Source organism: Phoca vitulina, unplaced genomic scaffold (assembly GCF_004348235.1).
Source record: "Phoca vitulina isolate PV1807 unplaced genomic scaffold, GSC_HSeal_1.0 scaffold12, whole genome shotgun sequence".
Classification (NCBI taxonomy): domain Eukaryota; kingdom Metazoa; phylum Chordata; class Mammalia; order Carnivora; family Phocidae; genus Phoca; species Phoca vitulina.
In genome coordinates, this window is record NW_022589715.1 from 26,254,886 (window position 1) to 26,264,509 (window position 9,624).

The following is a 9,624-nucleotide window of genomic DNA, read 5'->3' on the forward strand; positions in this document are numbered from 1 at the left end:
AGAGAAGGAGGGATGTGTAGTTTTGTACAGAGGGAGTCCTGGGAATCTCGTGGATAAAGTGACATCTGTGCAGAGACCTGAGCGAAGCAAGGGAAAAGCCATGAAAGTGTTGGGGGAGGACATTCTGGGCAGAAGGAGTAGCAAGTGCAAAGGCCCTGGGTATTCAGGGAGCTGTCCATGGAGTAGGGTGGTAGTTCCTGAGGTCCGGGAGGGTGGTCAAGGCCAGGTTGGTGGGGCTTGCGCTGAGGAGGCTCTAATGTGCTGGGAGATGGAGTTCCACAGGCAGCTTTTTCACTGAGGAAGGCTGGGATCTGATGGCTGTTTTAAAAGGATAACTGGGGAGCCTGGGTGGCTCAGTCTGTTAAGTGTCCGACTCTTGATTTTGGCTCAGGTCGTGGGATTGAGCCTGGCATTGGGTTCCATGCTGGGTGTGGAGCCTGCTTAAGATTCTCTCTCTCCCCCTGTCTCTGCCCCTTTGCCACTCTAAAAAAAAAAAAGGATAATGGGGGGCCGGAGGGGGATCCTGGGGGCAGAGTGGGGGAAAGATCAGCTTCCCGTGACCTAGGGGCTTCACTCTATGGTGGCCCCTTCACTCTGGAGACTTGCCACTGAGCCCCCTTCTCTCGGACCTGTGGCAGTAGGTGGCACTCCCCTCTGGGACTGGCATGTCCATAGCCAAGGATGGGGGGCCTGCACTCGTCTCCGAAAATGCATCTTGCCTGAGACGCCCCCTCACGTTAGCTGTTAAGAAGTTTTGGATCCTGATTCTGTTAGGCAGTCTGGGTGTCTTCTTACCCCCTTGGGGGTCATCCTCAGATGTGGAGAATGTGCCATCCATACCTGAGTCCAAATTATTGTATTAATGTTGAAAGGGACAGGGTTGGGGACAGTATCCCATTCATGTCACTGGATGCCTTCTTGTAGATAGACCTGCGTCCATTAATCTAATCTCAGTGGGACCACAAAGTATTTATTTATTTTTAAAGATGTTATTTATTTTAGAGCGAGTGAGTGAGAGAAAAAGAGAGCATAAGTGGGTGGCAGAGGGGGCGGGAGAAGCAGACTCCCCGCTGAGCAGAGAGTCCGATTCTGGGCCCGATCCCAGGACCCTGGGATCACGACCTGAGCCGAAGGCAGACGCTTAATGGACTGAGCCACCCAGGCGCCCCAGGGACCACAAGTAATTTACTGATACTGAAATTTGCAAGTGATTTTCTCTTTGTACAACAGAGCAGAGTCCAGGCTAGTCCTGTGAAAACAATATTCTCGTTTACTTGCAATCCGATGAGCTTTCTTGAGTTGGGGAGAAAGAGTGGTGTTCCTTCTGCTTCTGACAGGTGACTCAGACCCAGGCCAACTCTGCCGCTGCCTCCGGTCTCCGTGGAAACCCCCAGAGGAGCCCCAGTTCCTCTAGACAAGTAGGGATTACTTTCAGCCCTGAGGCAGCTCCCTTCTATTCTTTGGCAAGTTTATTTCCACTGCTTAAAAAAAACCCACACTCACCTTCCCTCTCCATGCTCTCCAATCCCAATTACCTTACCCATGCTTAGCCATCCTCACTGCCCTCTGCTTGCCAAAGAAAGGACCGGAGTGTTTTTGTTTGTTTGTTTTTTATACACAGGCTGCGCTCTTTACAACTGTGTTCTCCTTGTTCTCTACAAAGGTGAATCTGAAATGACTTCTTTTTTTTTTTTTTAAAGATTTTATTTATTCATTTGAGACACAGAGATAGAGCATGAGCAGGGAGAGAGCAGAGGGAGAGGGAGAAGCAGGCTACCCGCTGAGCCAGGAGCCCGATGTGGGGCTTGATCCCAGGACCCTGGGATCATGACCTGAGCTGAAGGCAGACACTTAACCATCTGAGCCACCCAGGCGCCCCTGAAATGACTTCTAAAATTACATATTATTAAGATAGAAGAAATTTTAAATAAAAATCAAGGTCAAGAAAAAGACTAGGGGGAATTTAAATATATATATATACACGCACACAAATCACAGGGTCTCATATAATTACTAACAGTGAGGTGTGAATTTGGCTCTGAGCTTCCTGGTAGCCTAAGCAATAAGAGAAAGGTGATCCATTTAATGATTCACTTTATCCCTGAGGAAACACACACCCATTCTTCAGGGAGAGCAATGGGATCCCTGCTCTGAGTTCTGACTAGTGGTTTCCCCCGCCACTGAGAGCTGTAAGCACGGTGAGGAGGCAATGCCTCACCCCAGTCCTCTCTTGGTCATCTGTCTCCACTGATGACTCTTCTGGGCCCCATGCTGTTCCATGGCCTGTGCTGGTCTGTGCTTGCCCTGCAGTTGTGCTAACCAAAGCTTTTCATTACAAAGTTGCAGAGAATTGTCACAACCTCGTGGTCACGCAGAGTTTACACTTGAAATGTGGCGTCTTCGTTGACTGGCTAGGGCTCTGGCGACTGTTGTTCTGAATTTGCCGTTGGAAAGACACATGCAAACGCTGGGACCTAAGGCACCTCCCACTCTTCTGAGGAGATGCCTGCAAAATGGAGGCCTTTAATAAGGGTCTCTCTGGCTTCGCCAGTCCTGTACTTCCTGGTTTCTCTTTGAGAGTCTCTGAGCTGCCTTGCAGGGCTGGAGGGGTTTTGGGATTTAACTTTTTGAACAGCAACTAGGTGAGGTGCCACCTGAACAAAACACCCCCTTCTCCACCTTTGGCCACAGTCCATCCCTGAGTCACCCTCTCTTTTCTCCCCCTGTCATTTTAACCACTTCCTGCTTGCCCTTCGTTGTCTAGATAGCGTGGTCAGAATGACATATTTGAACACTTCCCTGCCATCTCATGTAATTTTCCCTTCCAGGCTGATTTCTTTTCTGAATGTTAGAATTTTGTCTTCTGAGGATCTAAGTTACGTTTCTGACAGCGCTAGTAAAATAATGATGTTCGCTCATATGTACTGAATGTCCCGAAAGTCAGGCACTGGGCTAGGCTCTTTCCATCCCCTCTCTCACTCACTCCCCCCAACAGCCCCAGGAAATAGATACTATGATTACCCTCATTTTTCAGAACAGGAAGATGGAGCCCAAGACCAGTTGTCCCAGGTCACCCAGAGTATAAAGCTGGCATTGGCCCTCGGATCATCTGACCAGAGTCTGTGTGCTTGACCATCACCCAGGACCCCCTTCCACGGTGTCTAAAGGACATTCAGTCCCCCTGAGGATCTCTCGTTCCGCTGTTGATCAGGATTAGTGCCAGAGCTCCGTGATGATGGCGTCTTCTCCCTCCTGGGCGATGGGAATATCAGCAAGGCAAGAGTTTGTCAGACGTTTTTTAACGAAATGACGACCTTTCCAGCAGATGGTTTGGGTCTCCCAGCCCTACTGGCCGCTGGGCAGGCTGGGGGACGGCCCCCAGGTGTTATCCAGCCTGGCCATCTGGGTGACCAACAGCGTTGGTTGGGCTGGTGTTTCTCCCTTTTCCTCTGTCCCCTAGGCCCTCCCGGGTGTCTCCTCTCCCAGGCCCATGGTTTCCTTGAAGGTAGACGTTTTCCTGACACACAGCTCCCTATCGTGGGTGTCATTGCTCACCTCTGCCCCCAGGTGAGGCCAAGAGCACCCTAGCAAAGGCTCCTCTCTCTTCCCTCAGGGCCTCGGTGAATCTCTCCAGCCCCCGAGTCCCCCGGCCACCAGCTCCGTCCTGGCCTTGGGGCCACACGCTTTGCTCTGCACTGGCTCTTGCCTCAGTTTCCCCACTAAATCCTCAGCCTGTCTTCACCAGAGATGCTGCCTTCATGCACAGGGAGGGCAGATCCCAGAAGCTGCAGCCCGGCAGAGCCCGCCCTCCTGTCTGCCAAAAGCGTGTCCGTCACTTGCCTCCAACATGCAGCTGCTTTTTCCTCTGGGCAAATGTTCACCCCCCAGTCAGCACTGAGTGGTCCCATCTGCTTCACGTGGTCCCCACAAGAACGTCCCATGAATTCCACGTGGGACAGAGTGGCCACCCAGTCAGTGCCAAGCCCTGAACAATGCTTCCTGCGGAGTCCTTGCCTGTGGGGCCTCTGGCCACCGGAAGCCAAATGCCCTTAATGGATGGGAAGGCCCGAGTCGTTAGCGGAAATGAGAGGCTGCTATTCCAGAGACTCTTGGCAGAGAACCTTGCTGTGTCCCTCCTCATCTAGGTCTTGGTGACGTCTAAGAGGTGGACCAAAGTGGCACTGGATTAAAGGGAACTCCAAGGCTACGTGGAAGTGTGTTAAGTAAATACTGGTTGAATAAAATGATGTCACAGGGTTCACAACCCAAAAGACGTGGTAGAGAAAGAATGTCTTCCTCAGGAGTCTGCTGGGTTATTGTCACAAGAGCCCCGTGAGGTTCAGGAGTCAGGGGCTAACCCTCGGAAGGGACAGAGAGGGAAATGAAGATGGAAGTGAGGACGATGACTGACTTAGCAATGGCAATCCACAGTGGTCTTGTGTGTTCCTGGTTTCTGCATCATTAACTGGAACCTAAGGTCCCTTCACAGAAAATAGATCGCTGCATCCAAAGGCTTTAAAAAGAAAAGATGCCAAATATGGAAAACGGATTACAGGGTGACACAGCTCTTGCAAAAACGGAGGCAAAGGAGTGTGGGCTCTGGAGTCCGAGTCCACCAACTCTGTGGACTCAGGGCTAAACAGCTCGCCTCCCTCCGCCTGTGTCCCCGCGCCCCCAGAGATGGGGCTAATGACCGCAGTCACCTCCAGGGCTGACGTCGGGGTTCCAGGAGGCCTGAGTTGACCATCAGCGTGACGTGGACCCACACGGCAGAAGGAAGGCCACTTCATCAGGCTACTGTGAACAAGCAAAGTCAGGAAACGTTGGGAGTAAGATTTGTCATCTTGCGGGGGAGGCTCTCTGTCTGTGCAAGCTGACTTCGTGATTATCTGCGGCTCAGAGCTTCCTGTCCTCGGTCACAGTAAACAGGGAGCCGGCGCTGCGGCGGATCGCGCCTTCCATCCCTGTTGTGGACTGTTCCCTCTCTGGTGGGTTTGCTTTGGAACCTGTCCACTGAGGTGGGTTCTAGAATCCCACATCCTAGACTGGCCCAGCACGTGGCCCCTGCTTTTTGGAAAAAGCAGAAGGATGAGGCTACTTTTCCCAAGTAGGAGTACCAGAAAGATCCTTTTTTTTTTTTTTTTTTTTTTTTTTTTTATAAGCCCTGCAGGCTGCGGACCATCATAGGTAACTTCTAGGGCCCCATAAAAACCTTTCAGAATTTTTAGGTGGTTTTAAGAATAAGAGGTCACTAGTCAAGAGGGAGAAAGCCACCCTTTTCTCTCCTCTTGACTCTGAACAAGTGCTTTCTTGAGGGAGCCAGAAGAGGCAGGTGGGGATGGCGCTGGGCTCAGAGGCTTGCCGGGTGGGGCCCGAGGGCCAGAGCCAGTCAGTGACCCTAGAAAGCAGTGTCAAAGGGCAGGGTTTTGTGTTCTGTCCCTACATGTGTCCCTCAGCTCTACGACAGAGCCCGGCTCAATCCCTATTTGCTAAATGAGTGAATGTCAATTAACTAAATGGGTTCATACGTGAAACAACTAACCCCTAAAGTAGGTGCCTTGTCTCCTCTCAATTGCATGTGTCCTTCACGGTCGGCTGTCCTCCCTGCACGTGTCCATCACACACCATGTGCTCTGCCCGACCCCCCCCCCCGTTCCCTGCAGGCTCGCTCCTGTCCTAGCAGACACCCGCTTTCTCCAGGGCCCACCTGGAAAGCCACCACTGCTGTGATTTCTCATGGCAGATCCCTGCCCAACTTTATTCCTCAACTGACTATGTGGTGTTAAATTGTGACTACATCCCTGTCTTTCCCAGCAGAGTGTGGGCATCAGCAGGGGCGCCGGCGCGGTGACCAGGGAGCCCAGGGCGAGTGCGGAGCAGGGAACAGGTGAGAGCAGCAACCACATGGCATCGGTTCTGAGCAATGCACGAGCTCTGCCCGGGCTGCGCCACCTAAATTCTGATCACAGAACCCGAGAGCTGAACATTTTTGGCCAGTGAATTTTCCAGGAAATTAAAAAGTCTGATTAATTAACTCAGTTCTGTAAGTAAAAACCGTGAAAGGGTACAAAACATCAGGAAGACCAACATTTCTTTAATAATGAAATAATTTATTTGTTAACAGTGGAACAGTACAGAAATTTACATATACACAGCAAAGATCTCTAAAACATGTAGTAGTTCTAAAAATGCATGTGCTAACTGTAGTAAAAAGCACCATTCTCTAGATCTTGACACAGGATTTACATTGGCTTCATATTTACATAAAGAAATAAACATCTGGAAACAGAATTCCATACTCTCTCATCTGCTGCTCCCCTGTTTTAGGCTGTGTTTACCACCAGGAAGATGGCCCCAACATTGATGGTTAACAGCAATATTCCCGGAGCACCAAGTCTAGGGACAAGGGGTAAAGGCAAGTTTGGTTCTCAGGTAAAAGCGAAAATGAAGAATGACCCATCAACTCACCACCCCCCACAGAATAAGAAATCAAAATTAAAAATTTGGATAAACCTTAGAATTGGGTGCCTTACTAATTCTCATTTTATGATTTTGAGAAGTCAAAGATACTCCATTTCTTCAGCCATTCAGTAGCTGATTCTAGCAGTGCCAGGCAGTGATTTCTTCTTTCAGAAAAATATAAGAAAATCATCCATGTAGCAAATATTAACGAAGAAATCATGATAAATCACATATCACACACATACCCTTCCCCGTCCCCAGAGAGCTTCGAAAACAAGACATCTCACAGTCACAGAGATCTGAATGGGAAAAACCACCCCATCTCAAAGGGTCTTTGGGTCATCTTCTCCCAGAAAGGACTTGAAAACTCAGCAGCCAGCTACCTAAGTGTACTGCATCCAAGAGTTAGACACAGGAAAAAAACCAACCCCAGACTGCCCTGCAGAAAATAGCCTTGCAGCCGTTGACTTCCTGGGGTTCAACACACCGGGCAGGTAGAGGAGGAAGGCAAAGCAGCTTGGGGAACAAGTAAAGAAGGAAGAGAAGACAGATTCAGGAATAGATTATAAAGCACAACGAAAGTGGTATTCTTGCCGATACAGCATGGTATAAAAACCTAAATGTGTATGTATATACTTTTCAAAAATAAGTTTTCTCTTTAAAGGATGGGGCAGAGGCAAGAAGAAAAAAGCCCATAACACCCATTCGTGACCCCCAAGACCCCGCTAGACAGTTACTTTGAGCATCACCATCCTACCTAGTTGACACTTTTCTCCTCCCCCCCCCCCCCCACACACACCCCAGGATCTGCTCTTGGCCACTTCAGGGATGGATCAGAGAGGCCCACAGGAAACGCAGGTAAGGGCCCTTTATTTCTTTTGGAAAACAAAAAAAAAAAGCTTAAAGGAAAACGCTTCCCTTAGAAGAAATCCGCTCCAGGGGCCAAATGCCGGGTCAGGGCCCTACGTAGTGCTCACTGGACCGACCCTGAAATTGAGTCTGGGGTAGACGGGGAGAGGAGTTTAGGTCCTGCCCAAAAAAGTGATTCAAAAAGCATCACAAACTAGCATTAGGTCTGTGACTAGACACAGGAGTCAGTGGTCACTAGCAGCACCTTGAAGAATTCAAGATCTTTGCTCAGCAGCAGAAACCCCCACACAATCCCCTGGGTGCTTCGCCTGCCGTTCTAAGCCAACGGGCGGGGAAAGCTAGGCTTTCTGGGCTGTTCACAGAAGCCCCCAGATGTATTTTCTCACTGCATGAAACTGGACTACATACTCTTATTTTCTCATCTGCATTGCAATGGTATCGGTGAGAGTATAGATTTCGTCTTTTAAAATCAATTTTACATAAAAATATGCATGTGCCTATATTTACACACCTCTATAGTTACGTACAATTGTCAAAGTCTTAAAGGCTGGGGTTTCTATCTTTGCCCATCCCCTCCCCCCGACAACCCTCATAGAAAGGTTTTTCATTTTGCTTAAAAAAACCCCCAAAACCACCAAAAAGACTTTAGAGCTCTGAACAGTCACGCTGGTGGATCAGTGAATGACAGGACAGGTTGGCCAATCAGGGCTGCTGCTGAGCTGCGTGAGGAAGGGGCGGGGTAGCTGCCTCAGACTGAGTTTGCTGGTCCTGAAGGTTACAGTTTTGGTTAGAGAGAGGCCTAGCTCGCATGCCGATTCGGTCCACCTCTTGGGCTTTGACAGGTAAGGTCTAACCCTGGTGTCAGTTTATCACAAGTGCATTAAAAATATATCCATTTCCACATTTATATATGCAATCAAATTGAAAAGGACCAGACAAACAGTGCAAAGGTCAAATAATTACTGTTTTATATTGGGACAGTACATTTCATATTTCAACCAAAAGACAAAAAAATGCAGTTTAACTTAAACAGAAAATAACGGCATCTCTCAGATGCCTTATTTCTAAATCGAACAAATACACAAATTCTGTTCCCTTCCCTCCCCCAATGCAAGCCCACAAGCTTTGCCCAAAGTCTTGAGTTTTCGATGCCATACGGCATCCAGCATCTTGGACTTGTGAGGCGCTTGAATGTAGCAATTAAAGCGCTTGAGAGGTCTAGCGAATGGCATTTGAAAGGGACCTCAAAGTGCAGATATATCTTTTCAAACATGTTACAGGCTGAGCTGGCTCGTTGAACAGTATCACTCTGCTTAATTCAGGAAGCAGGCTTTAAAAATGCAAAAGGCATACAAGTTGTATTTCAGTGCAAATCTTCAGCTGGTCATTGGAAAAGATTCCAATAATAAAAAAAAATCCTTTGTGTCACCTGCCCCTCCCCCCACCCACCCAAAGCTGAAATGCAGGAAAAAAACAGAACAAAACAAAAACAGAAGTACAGATGACTTTGGAATCATTTAGGATCGACTACTTCCAATTAAAAATTTTAATACAGTAGAGAATCATTAAAATGAAAGAACAAAAGTAATCTTGCTTTGTTTAGACCGCTCTTCGTGTACAGAATGAGCTTCCGCGTGGAGGGCGTTTGAACTTTGAGTCGTGTGGAAGGTGGAGGCGCCGGAGGCGTGGCGAGGCTGGGGGGCCAGAGACCGCGGGCGGCGGGGGCTCGGGGCAGCCGCCCGCCCGCCTGCCGCTGCTTCAGCCGTGGAGCCCTTAGGTTGCAGTGCGTCTGTGGATTTTAGGAATGTTCTCGTCACTTTGTGACACACACTCTGTTTCAGCGTCACAGGTTTTACAAATGGTTCAAATTCAATGAAAAAGATTTGCCAGAGGCTGAAAACCTCGACCTCAAAAATATGAATGCAAAAATATTAAGGGGAATGAACCAATTTTGTAGATACCTACATACAAAGTTTCTAGAACATCTATAAAAGCACAAAGTCATAAGAATTTGTTTTCCATTACATTAGTTTATATAAAATGAATAAATAGTATTTATAGATTTAATGTGTCTTATGTACATATACATGTGCTCTGTTTTAGCTTAAATAAAAATGCTACAAAGTGGGAGACCACTTAAGGGAGAAATCATAACCAAAAAGATCAGCCTTTTAAACTAGAAACCCAAAAGCCTCCATAAAGAAGTTTCTGGGTGTATCCAAAAATAAGGAGAGGAATTCTAATAACACTGTACCATCCCCTCCTGTTCACCTGCAACAGAGAGTAGAAACG